The 20,266-nt window shown below is 42.2% G+C and overlaps 1 protein-coding gene and 1 long non-coding RNA gene across 3 annotated transcripts in view; both read left to right on the forward strand.

Moving 5' to 3' along the window:
- The window catches only part of LOC130290293 (uncharacterized), a 35,505-nt gene extending 27,000 nt beyond the window's left edge, over window positions 1-8,505 (forward strand). Inside the window, exon 7 of one of the 2 annotated variants that reach the window (XR_008847558.1) lies at window positions 7,013-8,503. This is a non-coding gene — a long non-coding RNA (uncharacterized LOC130290293). Of the gene's footprint in view, window positions 1-7,012 lie in introns of both variants that reach the window. The other variant, XR_008847557.1, reaches the window with a different exon arrangement.
- LOC130290292 (60S ribosomal protein L36a-like) overlaps window positions 1-20,266 on the forward strand; it is a 196,798-nt gene that overhangs the window by 74,248 nt on the left and 102,284 nt on the right. The window lies entirely within an intron of this gene.

Below are 20,266 nucleotides of genomic sequence, written 5' to 3' on the forward strand. Positions count from 1 at the left end.
GCACTTGCACCGCCTCATTGGTTTACAGAGGGAGGGGTTTCCTCTGTCACCCATTAGTGCCCCTGCATTCAGATCATGGAGTGTCGATAGGTTGTCATGGTAGGCCGAGGTCTGATGAAGGTCTAATATATGGTACACGTGTATACTATGTGTATTATATTAGTACAAGTGTACGGTATGCCACGTGCGCTGTGGAAACGTGCACCAGTAGCAGAAATAAGTCAGATGTTGGTATTTGGGTGCACTTATTTGATGCATTGTATGTTCTTTGGTTTACTGTTTGGTTATTCCCATCCCAGATATTTTTGTAGATATGCCATTACTCTCTAAAAGTTGCCATTCCCACAGGATCCCCACCTAATGAGGTGACTGCTGCATATAAGAGGATAATCATGTAGGTGCTCAATAAAGGGGGCTGTACTATTGACACATCCATGTTAAACACATTTTGGGGACAGATGATCTTTGGAATTACTATGGAGTCATATGATAAACAAGTTCTACTTCAGTTGTGTACATTCACTTTTATGGGAGATTTGTTTGTTTAGCTGTTTCCATAAAAAAAGCTGGAGCCATGCACAAGTGGAGCAGGTTTATTGTATTCTAGAGTGTCTCATCCAAAGACTTAAGATACCCATACACAGGGGATAAGAGACGACCAACAGCTATCTCTGCTAATCCCTCCATGGGGCCAAGCATCCATGTAGCCAGACTCCACTGACAGTGACTTATCTGTCCAAGAACAAAAAGATTTAAGCAGTTTAAATCCAACATGTCTGATCCTCCTTTCCTCCAATAACTTCTACCAGGGAGAGTTAAATGGGTACTCTGGTGGAAAACACATTTTTTTAAATTAACTGGAGCCAAAAACAGATTTGTAAATTACTTCTATTATTGAAAACCAAAAATAAAAGAACTTCCCATGGAGCATACAGCAGCTAAGTACTGGAAGTATTAAGATTATTAAATGGAAGTAATTGACAAATTTGTTTAACTTTCTGGCACCAGTTGATTAGAAAAAATGTTGTTTGCCACTGGAGTACCCCTTTAAGAGGCCCCATACACATTAGACAGTCATCCAGTACCACCACAATGGGCAGGTTGTTGGCTTTTTTTCTAAGATTTATGAGGGGGAGGACTTTGAAACACACAAGGACAAACCCCGACATCCAGTGCATATTTTTTATTTATTATATATATATATATATATATATATATATATATATATATATACATAAGCTTAAGTGTAAGGCTAGACCAACTTCCATAGTCCTTTTTCAGCTTGTTTTTTCATTTGTATTTCCACAGGTTACCACAATATGTCTATAGCATTGAACCGCACAGGTAGACATATCGTGTATTCTTGTGAGTGGCCACTTTATGCCAATTTGTATAAAATTGAAATTGCTCTAGAACCCATATGTATACATGTCAGAAATAACAAGGCAAACTGGCCAATTGTACCTTTCCCATTGTGTCAGTTTAGCCAGCAGTTTGCTACCCCAAACCTCAAGGTAGTGAAGATAGGTGCAACCGGGATAAGTATAGCGTGATCTTATGGCTGCCTGGTGCCCTGTGAAACCAGTATTAGCTGTTACATTTCCAGGCTTTTTAAAGGGTAGTTTTTACAGTAGAGACACCAAAATCTTAGGCAATTGGTTACCTTTGTTTAAGGGCTGTGAAGTCGGTAACAGGTAAACATTTATCAAAACCTGTAGAGGAAAAGTGGAGCAGTTGCCCATAGTAACCGATCAGATCGCTTCTTTAATTTATAAAAAGGCCTTTGAGAAATGAAAGATCTGATTGGTTGCTATGGACAACTGCTCCAATTTTCCTCTGCACAGGTTTTTATAAATCTCGCAGAATGTGTCCAAGAGATCGGCTCTACTCCTTAGGTGCCCTTGACTCTCTGTATTAAAGGAAAACGGTCAACCTGTTCACCCACACTAAACCCAATACACTGGGTTATAGTGTGGGTATACAGGAGCCCAATGAGGGGTCACTTACTTAAATATGTGCAGTAAGTCCTGAGATATGCCCCCCAAAAGATCTACTGCTATATTCTGTGAATTCCACGCAGGGGGTGGAGTTTCTAAAACAATTTACATATTCATTGTCTGTGACACCACTTCACTAGGATGTGGAGTCATAGACAATGAATATGTAAATTGAGCTGACATAGCCCCACCCCCTGCACAAGATTCATTGAATTTAGCAGAGGATCTTCTGGGGGACATATCTCAGGACCTACTGGACATATTTAAGTAAGTGACCAATCGTTGGACTCCTGTTCACCCGCACTATAACTCAGTGTATTGGGTTTAGTGTGAGTGAACTGGCTGACAGTTTTCCTTTAAGAGATTCCCCAGACTCAGTGCACACTAGAACTGTGAAGAAAAGGGGCCAGGGAAACTCAATCCAAGGAGCTCCGTGCATCTAACAAAAAGAGCCCGCCTCCTGGACACTTCCCATGGTGACAGTTGTGATATTAAACAACATTTTTCAAGGCAACTTGCATGACCAAAACACCAGGCATTGTTACTCTCCCTGACCACTAAATAGCACTTGATGGCTCAAAACAGCTGGCAAAATTCCTGTAAGTACACACCTGACTTCCTTTTTATGAGCAGTTCTGTGGTTCGGAATTTTGGAGGTATTGTGGTTATTGTGCTATGACACTTTTGTGGGTAAGGGAGAATGGTAATATATTAGTAATAAGTATTTCTTAAAGGGGTACTCCACTGGAAAACCATTTTTTTTTTCATCAACTGGTGCCAGAAAGTTAAATACAAGAGAGATTTGGGGCTCAGGGTAAATGATGTGTGGACACAACTGGCTGGTTATGTTAGATATTAATATTTATTATTTATTATAGTAATCAATTTGTTTAAATTGTAAGACGTGATAAGTACCGTGACTTACAGGGCCCTTGTAGAGCCACGGCACTCCCTACAAATAATGATATAGTATGAATAAAATAAAAATAAAATAATACAATACTATACATAATTATAAGATGTTAATAAAACATGATAATCTTACTGAGACCAATCAAGAGTAAAAAAATATCAAACGAATGGTCTTCTTTAGATTTTGGACCTCTTTAAGTATTGGTAACTAGTAGCAACCAATGGGGCTATTATGTATAGCAATATGTCCACAATCTGATAAGTCTTTTGGTGAATAGATTAATAGGTCAGTATCCAGTTCATTAAGGCATATCAATGTCCTGCAGCGCTGTTATATCACTTGGTAGCAAAGTTGTAATAGTTGCCGGCAATTGTAACAGCTAGTAGAATAAGTAGTTTAGCAGTTACAGTTATGAGCGATAGAATGATACAGTTATGCTCACCGCCCCGGGACCGATGCTTGTCAGGATGCTGTTGCTCTTTGGGGATGCTGCGATCCCTCCTGCGGTCCCTCCTGCGACTCTTGGGGATAGTTGGAGATACTGCGATCCCTCCTGCACTCTCCCCAGTGTGCTTTGCTGGAACAGACACCGTTAAATCTCTCACTGCGGGAGAGGACACTGCTGGGAGACTCTGCCGTCTCCTATGATAGAAGTGCCGTGGCTGGCGGTGGGCTCCGAGTGTTGTAACTCCAGCGCTTCTGCTCAGAGTAGCGACCGCGTCCTCGTGGCTTCAAGGAGCGTGTAGGTGGCTGGCAACTGACTGAATTGTTGTGGGGCTCACAGAGGGCTTGTGTGAATGGTCTCAATAGTCATATTAGGGGGCTGGACACGTTTCAAGACTATACTCAGTCTTTTCCTCAGCAGCAATATAAATTATATATGGTTCCCGTCTCAGACTTAGACTTATATATAATAAACTCATCCTCTACCTAATTCGTCACTTCCAGTGTAAATAAATACAAAGTAGTAATGAATGGGAATCGTAGTAACTATAGTGGTAGTGATAATACAGCCTGTATAAGATTACAATTTGCTTATAATATTGCAAGGTGCATATAAAAATGAAATATATAAAAAATAAATAAAATATATGACCTATGTACACTGGAAGTTGAACAAATTGCAATTAATGTTCTCCTACTTTTACTTGCAATGCACCTGGCAAATTTTCCACCACAGCTCATACTCGTACAGCGGGAAACTTGCTGTAAACCCCGCCCATGTGATTGTACCCTAAAATCACTACACTATGCTATACTAACACAAAATAAAGGGTAAAACACTGTATCTATACACACCCTTACACTGTGTCTCCCCCCCCCCATAATAATGAAAAACCTCTCGTACAGCAGTGTTTCCAAAACGGAGCCTCCAGCTGTTGCAAAACAACAACTCCCAGCATTGCCGGACAGCTACTGACAGTCCAAGCATACTGGCAGTTTAGCAACAGCTGGAGGCACCGTTTGGGAATCACTGGCGTAGAATATTTTTGGAAGCCGAGGCAATTGTAATGCCCTGTTCACACAGAAGAGTTTCCGCTCATCCACCCCAATTCCGCTTCAACTTCCGCTTTTGAGGATTTTGTGCGGAATCCAAGCGGAAATTCTGCAGAAGTGTGAATGGGAGTGTGGACTCCCATAGAAGTGTATTAAGTTTCATTCTAATTGTAAATGTAATTTTTTATTTGCACAGCCTACTGTTCAAAAGATCTGTCAAACACCAGTGGGGTGTAAATACTCACTGCACCCCTTATTAAATTGTGAGGAGTGTAGTTTCCAAAATGGGGTCACATGTGGGGAGGGTCCATTGTTCTGGCACTATGGGGGCTTTGTAAACACACGTATCCTTCAATTCCGGACAAGTCTTCTCTCCAAAAGCTCAATGGCGCTCCTTCTCTTCTGAGCATTGTAGTTTGCCCGCAGAGCACTTTACATGCACATATGCAGTATTTCCATACTCAGAAGAAATGGTGTTACAAATTTTGGGGGGCATTTTCTCCTATTACCCCTTTAAAAATTAAAAATTTGGGGGAAAAAACTGTGAAAAGAAAAATAAATTTTTCATTTACACATCCGACTTTAACGAAAAGTTGTCTAAAACCTGTGGGGTGTTAAGGCTCACTGTACCCCTTGTTACATTCCTTGAGGGGTGTAGTTTCCAAAATAGTATGCCATGTGTTTTTTGTTTTTTGCTGTTCTGGCACCATAGGGGCTTCTTAAATGTGACATGCCCCCCAAAAACCATTTCAGCAAAATTCACTCTCCAAAATCCCATTGTCACTCCTTCCCTTCTGAGCCCTCTACTGCACCCACAGATCACTTGACATCCACATATGAGGTATTTCCTTACTTGAGAAAAATTGAGTTACAAATTTTGGGGGGGATTTCTATCCTTTTACCCTTTGTAAAAATACAAAAAATGGCTCTACAAGAAAGTGCGAGTGGAAAAAAATTAAGATTTTGAAATTTCTCCTTCACTTTGCTACTATTCCTGTGAAACACCTAAAGGGTTAGCAAACTTTCTGAATGTCAATTTGAATACTTTGAGGGGTGCAGTTTCTATAATGGGGTCATTTATGGGGTATTTCTCACAGAAAGGCCCCTCAAATCCACTTCAAACTTAATTGTCCCTGAAAAATTCAGATTTAGAATTTTCGTGAAAATTGCTGCTATACTTTGAAGCCCCCTAATGTCTTCAAAAAGTAAAAACATGTCAACTTGATGATGCCAACATAAAGTAGATATATTGGGGGAGATTGATCAAGACCTGTGCTGAGAAAAAGATGTCCAGTTGCCCATAGCTACCAATCAGATCGCTTCTTTTATTTTTTCACAGGCCTTTTCAATAATGAATGAAGTAATCTAATTGGTTGCTATGGGTAACTGGTCGACTTTTCCTCGGCACATGTCTTGATGAATCTCCCCGATTGTATTTGTAATTCAGTATATAAGTTATTTGGAATATTCATTTTCCTTACAAGCAGAAAGTTTGAAAAATGCTAAATTTTCTAAATTTGCAAGGATGCAAGTAGAATGTCACTAAAAAACAATTATTAATGCATAAAGTGACAGTGGTCAGAATTGCAAAAAAAGGGCTGAGTCCTTAAGGGGTTAAAGAAGGCAGGCAGACCCAGTTTTACATCCACATAGTCTTACTCTATCCCCTGCATAGCACTGGCTAAGACTTGCCCCCATTTCCTGCATGGCCTCTTTACTGCTGAGATGGAATTTCCCTAATAATGGGTATTGGCTAGCAGTTTGCCAGGGGAAAAAAACACACCTAGTGGGCATGACTTTTTCTGGGGTGAGGAGCCTTTTTCGTAATTGAATTGATTTGCAAACATTTTAGGAATTACATAGGCTATCACATGGAGGGAAGTTATGTGAAATGACACCATTAAAGCCTGCAGCTTCTCAAAGATCTCCAGTGTTGGTGGAGGGTGCACAGCAGCTGGAGTCCTGGTTTCATTAGCTTATATCATAATAAATAAGAGGGGAAAAACACTGCAGCACTTCAAGGTTTATTTGATTTTTTTTTTTCACAAGAACATGTGGAGCATCTCCAGGATCTCCTATACCTGGCTATCTGTCTTGTGTGAGAGAAATCAGAGGAGTTTTTTTCCCATTTGCCCTCTGCTCCACCCCTTTCTTCTTTCAGTGTTAGCAATAGCAGTAGGTTGTACACAGCAGCTCAGGGTGTAGAGAGGAGGGAGACAATACATGGAGGGCAGGTCACACTGGATGTAGACAGGGGAGAATACCATGGGCTATGTACAAGTGTAGAGAGAAAGCAGTGCACCCACAGCAAACTAGACTTTTGGAGACAAAAACATCACATCCAGCATGCAATACATAGAGGACACATCCACATAAAATGAATCTAGGAGCAGGCTGCAAACTGTTCATTGGGGGTCTGAATATGAATGAAGATTGCATACTCAAGCTGAGTGCTTATTATGAGTTAAAACGGTTGTATTAACATATGTAAATATGTTTTTTACATGTAAAAGTGGCCATAGCTTTAAATACATTGGTTTGGAATTTTTATTACAAATGTTGCCTTTTTGTCACTTTAATTGAACCTAATATTCATTTCTTTCAGGGAGATAACTTTGACCTGTGGGAAAAGCCCCTTACTGGAGGATCTCTTGCAGTTTCTGTGACAAATCGCCAAGAAATAGGTGGTGCTCGACAATTCCTTCTGTCACGTGGCATACTTTGGGAAGGATTAGCTTGTAAAAACAAGTGTTACATAACACAGTTGCTTCCCAGACGTTACGAATATGGGTACTTCAATGAAACATTCAGCTTGCTGCTACCTGTGAACCCCTCAGGCACTGTATTGTTGAGGGTGGATTAATCTTACACTGTTTAATAATAAAGGAGCATGAAAATCTTATCAAGGACAGCACTGCAGCTTGGAGAACAATCGTTGGTGAATTCATTGGTGTTGAAGATCGGTTAAAGGGATTGTCTAATAAAACAGACAACCTGTGTATGGTGTCAATGTATAATAAAGCCATTTACTAATATAATGTTATTAGCCATAGTGCAGAGATCTTCCATACCAGCTGTGTTGTCTGGCTTAAGGGCTCGTTCACACAGGTGGATCCGCCGATGATGGACCCCTACAGTGTGTCTCAGATGTGCCTGCTCGGAGCGGCAATCTGCCGCTACGAGCAAACATACTGGTGTAATGTGTACTCGCACACATCGCGGCCACTCCCCCTGCTCCCTGAGCTAGGCCAAGAGCAGCTGCGATCTGTGCGAGTATACTGCGCGGCGACTCGCACATCGCAGTGTGTCTGCTCGTAGTGGCGGATGGTCGCTCCAAGCAGGCACATCTGAGACACACTGTAGGGGTCCATCATCGGTGGATGCACAATGTAAAATACGCTGTGGATCTGCCTGTGTGAACGAGCCCTAAAGCTGTGCCATCATGTCAAAGACTCTAAAGGTAAAGCTCCCGTCCCTGCTTCCCCCTCGCCTCTTGTCTGCTCAGGACAAGACCAGTGATGTGGAGGGAGGCCGGAAGGGGGTGGTGATATTTGGAGCTTATATTACTGTTCATTGGATTTAGGGTCACAGTAGTTTCTCTAGCTAATAAGCAGTAATGTGTGATCACATATGTGTTCATATTACTGGCTGAGCAGGCTAAAGGAAGGGGGAGCTCTGCATTTAGTAAGTGTGACGTGATGTTACAGCTCACAAGAGAAAGATCTGTGGACTATGACTATTAATCAAAATTTTTAATAAAGAACTTATGTTGGGTAACTGAGCCATAACCACACACAGATAAATAGCTGAAAGTGACAGCTATCGGAAAAAAATTATTTTGGCACACAATGTTAGGTGAAATGCATTCCTCCATTTTGTTTATTTTTTTTTCCCCATTCACAATTTATACAGAACTCCAATAGTAAATGAGGGTCATTGTATATCATTATTCCTGTCTCTGTTTTACACTACCTGTGGTTCAGGCAGCATGAAATCATGGGCAGATTCCCTTCAATGTGATTTAGCCTATTCTATATCCTTTAAAACATGTCTTCAAGGGTATCCCACTTTGCTTTTTCAATAGCAGACCATGAGGGGGGCAATTTATTATGCTGCTACGCCTGCTTTTAGGCATTAAAAAAAAACTCACAATTTTGAACATATGTGGCTGAATATTGTGGCTGAAATTGACTCAGAGTTGGTGTGGATTTCAGTGTGATACAAGCAGGACAGGCACGGCACTTTGTGATTCTTTAAAAGGCTGTATCCTTTTAAAGACCCAGAAAACATAGCATTCGAACAATTCATTACTTAGGACTGGTGTTTGAAATGCTAATCTTTGTACATCATCCAAAAAAAAAAAGTGTAAATCAAAAAAGAGTTGGGCATTAGTATATTTTATACAATGACTTATTTTCTGTAGCTGTACAGGAACAATGTATAGGTTTATCACCCCCCCTCCCCCATTCCTTTCATTTTATTTAAAGGACATGGTCACTTTTAAATTGATGCCTCTACAACATGTCCAGTTATGCTTTTTCGGGATATACAGTACCTCCCATGAGTACACCATTCACATATTTGTAAATGTTGTACTCTTTCTATGTGACAGCACTGAAGAAATTACACTCTGGTACACCGTAAAGTAGTGAGTGCACAGCCTGTATAACATTGTTTAATGTTGTGTCCCCTCAAAATAACTCACTGCCAATAATGTCTAAACATTATACTGGTCTTTGGAAATTCAACATGACACCTCATGGCAAAGAACTGAGCATCTGAAAAAAGAAGAGTTGTTACTCTACATAAAGATGGCCTAGGCTATTAAGGTTACCATGACCCTGAAACTGAGTTGTAGCACAGTGAGCAAGACCATACAGTGGTTTCACATGACAGGCTTTGCTCAGAAGGGGACTTGTCATGATCGGCCAAAGAGTTTGAGTGCACGTGAAACCATGTCCCATGGTCCGATGTGTCAAGTCTGTGTGGCAGCAACCAGGTGAGGCATACCAAGAAAAGAGTGTCTTGCCTACAGTCAAGCATGGTGGTGTCAGGGTCTGGGCTTGCATGAGTGCTGCTGACACTGAGAAGCTACAGTTCATTGAGGGAAACCTAGATGTCAACATGTATTCTGACATACTGAAGCAGAGCATGAGCCCACCCTACGGAGACCCCAAACACACCTCCAAGACAACCACTGCCTTGCTAAAGAAGCTGAGGGTAAAGGTGATCGACTAGCCAAGCAGGTCTCCAGACCTAAACTCTATTGAGCATCTGTGGGGGCATCCTAAAACAGAAGGTGGGTAGCACAAGGTGGGAGATTTATCAAAACCTGAGGAAAGGAAAGTTGCCCATAGCAACCAATCAGATCCCTTCTTTCATTTTGCAGAGGCCTTGTTAAGAATGTAAGAAGTAAGCTGATTGGTTGCTATGGGCAACTGGGGAATTTTGCCTCTGCACATGTTTTGATAAATCTTCCCCAAGGTCTCTAACATCTATCAGCTCACTGATGTCATCATGGAGTAGTAGAAAATCCTCCAGTGGCAACCTGTAAAGGTCTGGCAAACTCCGGGAAAAATAACGGCTGACAAAATAGAAAGTGTCGGTTAGCTCAGGGAGCTGTTCGGGATCGCCGCGGTGAAATTGCGGCATCCCGAACAGCTGTACTGCAGGAGGAAGGTCTCTTACCTTCCTTCCTGCAGTCCGATCGCCGATTGAATGCTTCAAGCCTGAGATCCAGGCTTGAGCAATCAATCGCCGAAAACCCTGATCAATGCATCCCTATGGAGATGCATTGAACACTGTTAAAGATCAGTAAATGCAATGTTATAGCCCCCTATGGGGGCTATAAAATTGCAAAAGTAAAGTGTAAAAAAAATCATTAACCCTTTGAATTATCCCTTCCCCTAATAAAAGTTTGAATCACCCAGCATTTCCAATAATAAAAAAAAACAGTGTAAATAAAAACAAAAATAAACATATGTGGTATCGCCGCGTGCGGAAATGTCCGATTTAAAAGAACCGGGAGGCCATGTGTGTTTACAAAGCTCCCCATGGTGCCACAACAGTGGACCCCCCCCCCACCTACATGTGACCCCATTTTGGAAACTACACCCCTCACAGAATTTAATAAGGGGTGCAGTGAACATTTACACCCCACTGGCATTTGACAGACCTTTGAAACAGTGGGCTGTGCAAATAAAAAATTACATTTTTCATTTTCATGGACCACTGTTCCAAAAATCTGTCAGACACCAGTGGGGTGTAAATACTCACTATACTCCTTATTACATTATGTAAGGGGTGTAGTTTCCAAAATGGGGTCATCCACTTTTCTGGCACTATGGGGGCTTTGTAAACACACATGGCCTTCAATTTCGGAGTCATTCTCTCCGCGCTCCTTCTCTTCTGAGCATTGTAGTCCCCCCTTCAGAGCACTTTACATCAACATATGTGGTATGTTATTACTCAAAAGAAATGGGACTAAACATTTTGGGGGACATTTTCCTATTCTCCCTTGTGAAAATGAAAAATGTAGGGTAACATCAACAATTTAGAGAAAACATTTTTTTTTTCTTTTCATTTTCACATCCAACTTTAACGAAAATTCGTCAAACACCTGTGGGGTGTTAAGGCTCCCTATACCCCTTATTACATTCCGTGAGGGTTGTATTTTCCAAAATGGGGTAACATCTGGGTATTTATTGTTTTTCATACATCAGAACCGGTGTAAAATCAGCCACCCCTGTGCAAATCACCAATTTAGACCTCAAATGTACATGGCACACTCTCACTCCTGAGCCCTGTTGTGCACCCGCAGAGCACTTTACACCCACATATGGGGTAGTTCTGTGCTCAGGAGAAATTGCGTAGGGGTATGTGTATATGTAGTGTTTTGCTTTTTATTTTGTGTAGTGTTTTTAGGGTACATTCACAGGGTTTACAGCGAGTTTCTCGCTGGGAGTTTGAGCTGCGGCGGAAAATTTGCCACATCTCAAACTTGCAGCAGAAAACTCGCTGTAAACCCACCCATGTGAATGTACCCTGTACATTCACATTGGGGGAGGGGCAAACCTTCAGCTGTTGCAAAACTACAACTCCCAGCATGCACTGACAGACCAAACATGCTGGGAGTTGTAGTTATGCAACAGCTGGAGGCACATTGGTTGCAAAACACTGAGAATGTTACTTAACTCAGTGTTTTGCTACCAGTGTGCCTCCAGCTGTTGCAAAACTGGAATTCGCAGCATGTACAGTCTCACAGTGCATGCTGTATTTTTGCAACAGCTGGAGGCACACTGGTTGCGAAACACTGAGTTAGGATACAAACTCTGTTTCACAACTAATGTGTCTCGAGCTGTTGCAAAACGGCAACAATCAGCATGCATTGACAGTCGAAGGGCATGCTGAGAGTGGTAGTTTTACAACAGCTGGAGGCGCACTGCTACAACTCCCAGCATGCATGTTGGGAGTTGTAGTTATGGAACAGCTGGATGCACACTTTCATGGAAAAGATGTGCCTTTAGCTGTTGCATAACTACACCCCCCAGCATGCACAGACTACCAAAGGGCATGCTGGGAGTTGTAGTTGGAACTCAAGCTGTTTCAAAACTGCAACTCCCAGCAAGCCCTTTGGCTTTGCATGCTGAGTTGTTGCTAAGCAACAGCAGGAGGTGAAGAGGCCTCACCTCCTGCTGTATCCTGCCGCCCCTGCTGCCACCGATTCTGCTGCTCCTGTCGCCGCAACTGCACCAATTGGGACCCCTGCCGGACCAGGGAGAGGTAAGAGACCCTCGCCAGCTCTCATCGCGGCCCGGATCACTGCCCAGCAGGGTTGTGATTGGTCGGTCATTCCGACCGATCAATCACGTGATCATGAGGCGGCACCCGTGCCATCTCACTCCTGCTGGGTAAGGGTGAATAAGGCTGTCTCGGACAGCCCCATTCACCCTTTTTTTCCGGGTCAGAGACCCGATTGACCTGGAATCTCTGCAAAACACTGATCGCCGACATGGGGTGGGGTGCCCGATATTAAAGGAGTATTTTATATATCAACTGGCTCCGGAAAGTTAAACAGATTTGTAAATTACTTCTATTAAAGAATCTTAATCCTTCCAATAGTTATTAGCTTCTGAAGTTGAGTTGTTGTTTTTTGTCTAACTGCTCTCTGATGACTCACGTCCCGGGAGCTGTGCCGTTCCTCTGGGGATATTCTCCCATCATGCATAGCTCCCAGGACGTGACATCATCATTGAGCACTTTTCAGAGCCAGTTGATATATATAAAAAAAGGTTTTGCCTGGAATACCCCTTTAACCCTTCAGACGTGGCGATCAAAGTTGATCGCTGTGTCTAAAGTGAAACCTTCCAGGCAGCTCAGTGGTGCTGTTCAGGACTGCCACAGTGAAATTGCGGCATCCTGAACTACTTGCAGGAAGCAAGGAGGATCTCTACCTGCCTCCTCGCTGTCTGATCACCGAATGACTGCTTCGTGCCTGAGATCCAGGCAGGAACAGTCGAGGGGCGATAACACTGATCAATGCCATGCTATTGCATGGCAGTGATTAGTGTAGGAAAGCAGTGTGTGCAATGTTATAGTCCCCTAATGGGGGCTATAACATTGCAAAAAAAAAAAAAAAGGTGAAAGTGTGGTAATATCATTTAACCCCTTCCCTAATAAAAAGTTCAAATCACCCCCTTTCCAATAAAAAAAACGATGTAAATAAATATATACATGTGGTATCGCCACGTGCGTTAACCCCTTAAGGACTCAGGGTTTTTCCGTTTTTGCACTTTCGTTTTTTCCTCCTTACCTTTTAAAAATCATAACCCTTTCAATTTTCCACCAAAAAATCCATATTATGGCTTATTTTTTGCGTCGCTAATTCTACTTTGCAGTGACATTAGTCATTTTACCCAAAAATGCACGGCGAAATGGGAAAAAAAATCATTGTGCGACAAAATCGAAGAAAAAACGCCATTTTGTAACTTTTGGGGGCTTCCGTTTCTACGCAGTGCATATTTTGGTAAGAATTATTATTATTCTGTAGGTCCATACGGTTAAAATGGTACCCTACTTATATAGGTTTGATTTTGTCGCACTTCTGGAGGAAATCATAACTACATGCAGGAAAATTTATACGTTTAAAAATGTCATGTTCTGACCCCTATAACTTTTATTTTTCCACGTACAGGGCGGTTTGAGGACTCATTTTTTGCGCCGTGATCTTAAGTTTTTATCGGTATGATTTTTGTTTTGATCAGACTTTTTGATCACTTTTTATTAATTTTTTAATGGTATAAAAAGTGACCAAAAATGCGCTTTTTTTTACTTTGGAATTTTTTTGCGCGTACGCCATTGACCGTGCGGTTTAATTAATGATATATTTTTATAGTTTGGACATTTACGCACGCGGTGATACCACATATGTTTGTTTTTAGTTTTTTTTACACTGTTTTATTTTTTTTCTGGGAAAAGGGGGGGTGATTCAAACTTTTATTAGGGAAGGGGTTAAATTACCTTTATTAACACTTTTTTTTAAAAAATTTTTTGCAGTGTTATAGGTCCCATAGGGACCTATAACACTGCACACACTGATCTCCTATGCTGATCACTGGCGTGTATTAACACGCCTGTGATCAGTGTTATCAGCGCTTGACTGCTCCTGCCTGGATCTCAGGCACGGAGCAGTCATTCGCCGATCGGACACCGAGGAGGCAGGTAAGGGCCCTCCCGGTGTCCTGTCAGCTGTTCGGGACGCCGCGATTTCACCGCAGCGGTCCCGAACAGCCCCACTGAGCAGCCGGGTCACTTTCACTTTCACTTTAGAAGCGGCGGTCAGCTTTGACCGCCGCTTCTAAAGGGTTAATCCCGCACATCGCCGCGATTGGCGATGTGTGGTATTAGCCGCGGGTCCCGGCCATTGATGAGCGCTGGGACCGACGCGATATGATGCGGGATCGCTTCATATCGCGGGAGCCGGCGAAGGACGTAAATATACGTCCTGCATCGTTAAGGGGTTAATGTCCTAACTATAAAAATATATTGTTAATTTAACGGCATGGTCAATGGCGTACACGTAAAAGAAATTCCAAAATAGCGTACTTTAGACCAAAAAAAAAATAATGAATAAAAAGCGATCAAAAAGTCCGACCAAAATGGTAGTGATAAAAACTTCAGATCAAGGTGCAAAAAAATTAGCCCTCATACTTTCCCATATGCAGGGATAAAAAGTTGTAGGGGTCAGAATATGACATTTTTTAAACGTATAAATTTTCCTGCCTGTAGTTATGATGTTTTCCAGAAGTACGACCAAATCAAACCTACATAAGTAGGGTATCATTTTAATTACATGGACCTACAGAAGAGAAGGTGACATTTTTACAGAAAAATGCACTGCGTAGAAACGGAAGCCACCAAAAGTTACAAAATGGCGGGGTTTTTTCCTTCATTTTTGTTGCACAATGGTTTGGTTTTTTTTTTTGTTTCGACCTAGATTTTTTGGTAAAATGACTCATGTCATCAGAGTAGAATTGGTGATGCAAAAAATAAGTGATCATATGGATTTTTAGGTGGAGAATTGAAAGGGTTATGATTTTTAAAAATAGTAAGGTAAGGAGGAAAAAAAGAAAATGCAAAAAACTAAAAAACGTTGAGTCCTTAAAGGGGTTAAAGGTGAGGCCTAACATGAATGCATCATGTCTAAGTATGAGTATACAAGATAAAAGCAAGTGGATAGAATAATCTGTTGGCCAGACAGGGAGATTTATCAAAACATGTACAAAATGTGAAGTTGCCCTAAAATCACAGGGTTGAGAAATAACAAAAAAATACATGTCCAAAGGGACTAAAATGGGACCACAATCCACTAGTCCGGGCCAATTTTCATTTTTGCATTCTTGTTTTTTTTTCTCCTCCATAGATAATTTTGCAAATGTGTGTTTTTTTTATTTTATTTTTTATTTACCACCATTTACCTTGTGGTGAAGCTAACTTGTTATTTTGAAACCTTAGGTTGGCTCAATTACAGCAATACCAAATTTGTATAGTTTGACACGTTTAATAAAAATAAAATAAATCTAATCTTTAGAATTTTATTATTGCCATTTTGTGACCCCTGTATTTTTTCGTATACCAGGCTGTATGATTGCAATTTTTTTGCCCTGTAACCTGTTTGTATTGGTACCATTTTGATATGATGGTATTTTTTTTACATGTGTCATTTACCATATCTATATAGTTATATTTTAGTAGTTCAGACAATTACACATGCAGCGACACCAAGTATACTGCTCAAAAAAATTAAGGGAACACTAAGATTAACACATCTTAGATCTGAATGAACTAATCGTATGAAATACTTTAGTCTTATATGGAGTCTGGATATGGAGTCACACTCAAAATCAAAGATGAAAACCACACTACAGGCTGATCCAACTTTAATGTAATCTCCTTAAACAAGTCAAAATGAGGCTCAGTAGTGTGTGTGGCCTCCACGTGCCCGTATGACCTCACTACAACGCCTGGGCATGCTCCTGATGAGGTGGACTCCTGGACAGTCTGTGGTGTAATGTGGCGTTGGTGGATGGAGCGAGACATGATGTCCCAGATGTGCTCAATCTGATTCAGGTCTGGGGAATGGGCAGGCCAGTCCATAGCATCAATGCCTTCCTCACAGGAACTGCTGACACACTCCAGCCACATGAGGTCTAGCATTGTCTTGTATTAGGAGGAACCAAGGGCCAATCACATCAGCATATGGTCTCAATGGGTCTGAGGATCTTATCTTGGTACCTAATGGCAGTCAGGCTACCGCTGGCAAGCACATGGAGGGCTGTGCGGCCCCCCAAAGAAATGCCACCCCACACCATTACTGACCCACCTCCAAACAGGTCATGCTGAAGGATGTTGCAGGCAGCAGAATGTTCTCCACGGCTTCTCCAGACGCCGTCACGTCTGTCACATGTGCTCAGTGTGAATCTTTCATCTGTGAAGAGCACAGGGCGCCAGTGGTGAATTTGGCATTTGCCAGAGAACACAAACATTGGCAAACGTCTTGCAAGGTGTTAGGCTGTAAGCACAACCCCCACCTCCATTTGTATGAATATTTGTGGCCTGCTGGAGGTCATTTTGCAGGGCTCTGGCAGTGCTCCTCCTTGCACAAAGGCAGAGGTAGCGGTCCTGCTGCTTTGGTGTTGCCCTCCTACAGCCTCCTCCACGTCTCCTGTTGTACTTGCCTGTCTCTTGGTAGCACCTCCATGCTCTGCACACTACGCTGACAGACACAGCAAGCCTCCTTGCCACAGCTCGCATTGATGTGCCAACCTGGATGAGCTGCACTACCTGAGTCACTTGTGTGGGTTGTAGACTGTCTCATTCTACCACTAGAGTGAAAGCACCGCCAGCATTCAAAAGGGACCAAAACATCAGCCAGGAAGCATAGGAACTGGAAAGTGGTCTGTGGTCACCATCTGCAGAACAACTTCTTCATTGGGGAGTGTCTTGCTAATTGATTGTCAGTGTTTCCTGAGAGGACAGTGTGATTTCACAGAAGTGTGATTGACTCGGAGATAAATTGTGTTTAAGTGTTCACTTGAATTTTTGAGCAGTTTATGTTTACATGTTTTTTTTCATAGACTTAAATATTGAAGGGATTAATAGGCGTCTCACACCTTAGCCCCCTTAAGGTATTTTTTGGAGAAATCAGATTCCTCATACAGATCAATGCAGTTTTATTGAACTCCATTGATCTGTGTGCTCCGCACTCCATTGATAAAGCCTGGTCCAGGCAGGCTTCATCACAGAGCCATCAACACCAGGGATGGAGAGGTAAGCCCTCCGACTACCTCCACTAAAATCTTGTGGGAAAACCTTCAGAACAGTGGATGTTAAAGGGGTACTCCTGTGGAATTATTTTTTTTTGTTTAGTCAACTGCTGCCAGAAAGTTAAACAGTTTTGGAACACAGAGCTCTCTGCTGACATCTGTCCATTTTAGGAACTCTCCAGAGCAGCATATGTTTGCTATGGGGATTTTCTACTACTCTGGACAGTTCTTAAATTGGACCGATGTCAGCAGAGAGCTCTGTGTTCCAAAAAGAAAACCATTTCCTCTAGTATTCAGCAGCTAATTAGTAAGATTTTTTAATAGAAGTCATTTACAAATCTGTTTACATTTCTGGCACCAGTTGATTAAAAAAAAGTTTTCCACTGGAGTACCCCCTTTAATATCATGCTGAGTCCAGTGCTGAAACACTTATCCCCTATCCTAATGATGGGGGATAAGTTTCAGATTGCAGGGGTCCGACCGCTGGGGCCCCCCGCAATCCCCTGTATGGGGCCCCGGCTTGCTGGCCAGATAGCGATGTCGACCAAAGCACGAAGCGGCGGCCAACACGCCCCCTCAATACATCGCTATGGCAGAGCCGGAGATCACTGAAGGCAGCACTCCAGGTCTGCCAGAGTTGTATTGAGGGGCGTGTCAGCCGCCACTTCTTGCGGTGGTCAACACGCCCCTTCCCGCAGGCTGTTGGGGCCCAGTACAGGAGATCGCGGGGGCCCCAGTGGTCGGACTCCCCAGCGATCTGAAACTTATCCCCAATCATTAGGATATCCAATGGATATCTCCTTTAAAGATAAGATTTCTAACAAGCTTGCATGTGTGAACGTCGGGAGAGTCATTCCAGGTGCCCATTTGAGAGAATACACGTGCCATATTTTTCTGCATCTTTTCCTACCCATTGTAGTCAAAGCAAAATACACAGCAGCAAAAAATGCACAGCAATATACGGCATGCGTGACCCTACCCTAAAAATTTCAATGAGCCGACCGGCTTGAAGCGCTGACTCCGGTCGGCTCATTTTAGCCCTGTATGCGGTTTTCCCACCGCACCTAAAATCGTAGACAACCACGGTTTGAGGCCCGGTGGAAAACCGCATGCGAGGCAAAAATGAGCCGACCGGAGTCAGCGCTTCATGCCGGTCGGCTCATTGAAATTAATTACATACGGGCAGCATACGGTAGGGATACGGGAGCGCAAGGTTTTAGCTCCCCCCAGCCGTATGTGGTCCCGTATTGGTAAAAACGTAATGTGAACCCAGCCTTATACAGTTAGGGGAAGCTGTATTAGGCATACATGCTCCTCAGTGTACAACATACCACCTGACACAATTTAAAGTTGACATCCCTGTTGAATCTTCATAGGACGGGCTTCCTCCCACCTACGCTGAGGCTCCTATGCTGCAGAATAGAGCACTGGAGATCTATTTGTTAGCTACTGAAGGTGTAACACCACCATGACAGCTGGAGTCCCCAGGAGTACACAAAGTAACATACGGTCATGTTGACAGCTTAATTTCCATGCTGTCAACATTGTAATCCACCACGGAGATTCCGCGGTAGTCGAGTCCCCTTAAATTCAAAAGGATTCTGCTGTTCTGTGCACACCGCAGAATTTTCATGCCAAATGTTTCCGGCACGAAAATAAAATTTTCCATGTCCACACGTTCATTCTTTGTGTGGAATCCACACACACATGGGAACATGGGAACATGGGATGTATAACAGTCTATGAGATGGCGCTCTCCTGTGTGGGCCTAGCACCAACATATTAAGATGACACCCTGCAGTGTCCGCAGTGATTCTCTGTGTGGACATTCCGTAGTGTGAACAAAGTCTAACTGTATTCTCAATGGCCATGTGACTGCCATGTAAAACATACAGCCAGAATGAGTGGATTGTCTTTACCTTCTTTAGGAGCAGCACTTTGCTCTCTGAATTTAAAATCGCAAAACTGTCCTGAGCTTTACTGAACACACACAATAGTTGCTACTGAAGTTGTTCCAAGATAAAGACATCATTCGAGAAGAAAGAGTGGGATTCCTTTGACTTTTATACTGAAGGCAGCTTTAGCAAAGTTACATTTCCAAACAAAAAGACACCTATAAGCATTTAAATAGTCACCTTTTTCCGGAAAATAGGCTTGGTCTGTCCACCATAACCACTTTGTTTGCGGTCATATCGCTTCTTTCCTAATAGAGAGAAAATTTTTAGTTATTCAACCAAACAAGGACAAATGAAATGAGGATAAATAAAAAAAAAAAACAATCCTATAAGATTAACCCCTTAAGGACGCTGACTGTTCTTACTTTTCCTCTACTTCACGCACAAGGACGTACATTTACGTCCTGCACAAGACCACGAGCATTGGAGCAGTGCTTGCCTCATGCACATGTCATTTTTGCAGTACATTTTATGGAGAAATGAGGTGTCATTACAAAGTACAATTGGTCACACAAAAAACAATCCCTTATATGGGTCTGTAGAATGAAATCTAAAAAAGTTATAGATTTTAGAAGGCAAGGTGGAAAAACGAAAATGAAAAAAAAAAAAGTTGGCCTGGTCCTTAACCCCTTAAGGACATAGCAGTTTTCCACTTTCGATTTTTCCTCCTTACCTTTTAAAAATCATAACCCTCTCAATTGCATGTAAAAATCCATATGATGGCTTATTTTTTTGCGCCACCAAATCTACTTTGTAATGACACCAGTCATTTTACCCAAAAATCTACGGCGAAATGGAAAAAATAAATCATTGCGCGACAAAATGGAAGAAAACGCCATTTTGTAAATTTTGGGGGCTTCTGTTTCTGCGCAGTACATTTTTCATTACAAATGACACCTTATCTTTATTCTGTACGCCAATACGATTAAAATGATACCCTACTTATATAGGTTTGATTTTTTATTACTTCGGGAAAAACCATAACTACATGCATGAAAACTATGTTTAAAACTGTCCTCTTCTGACCCCTATAACTTTTTTTAATGGTTCCATGTATGGGGCGGTATAAGGGCTCATTTT

This window comes from Hyla sarda, chromosome 9, assembly GCF_029499605.1.
Source record: "Hyla sarda isolate aHylSar1 chromosome 9, aHylSar1.hap1, whole genome shotgun sequence".
Lineage (NCBI taxonomy): Eukaryota > Metazoa > Chordata > Amphibia > Anura > Hylidae > Hyla > Hyla sarda.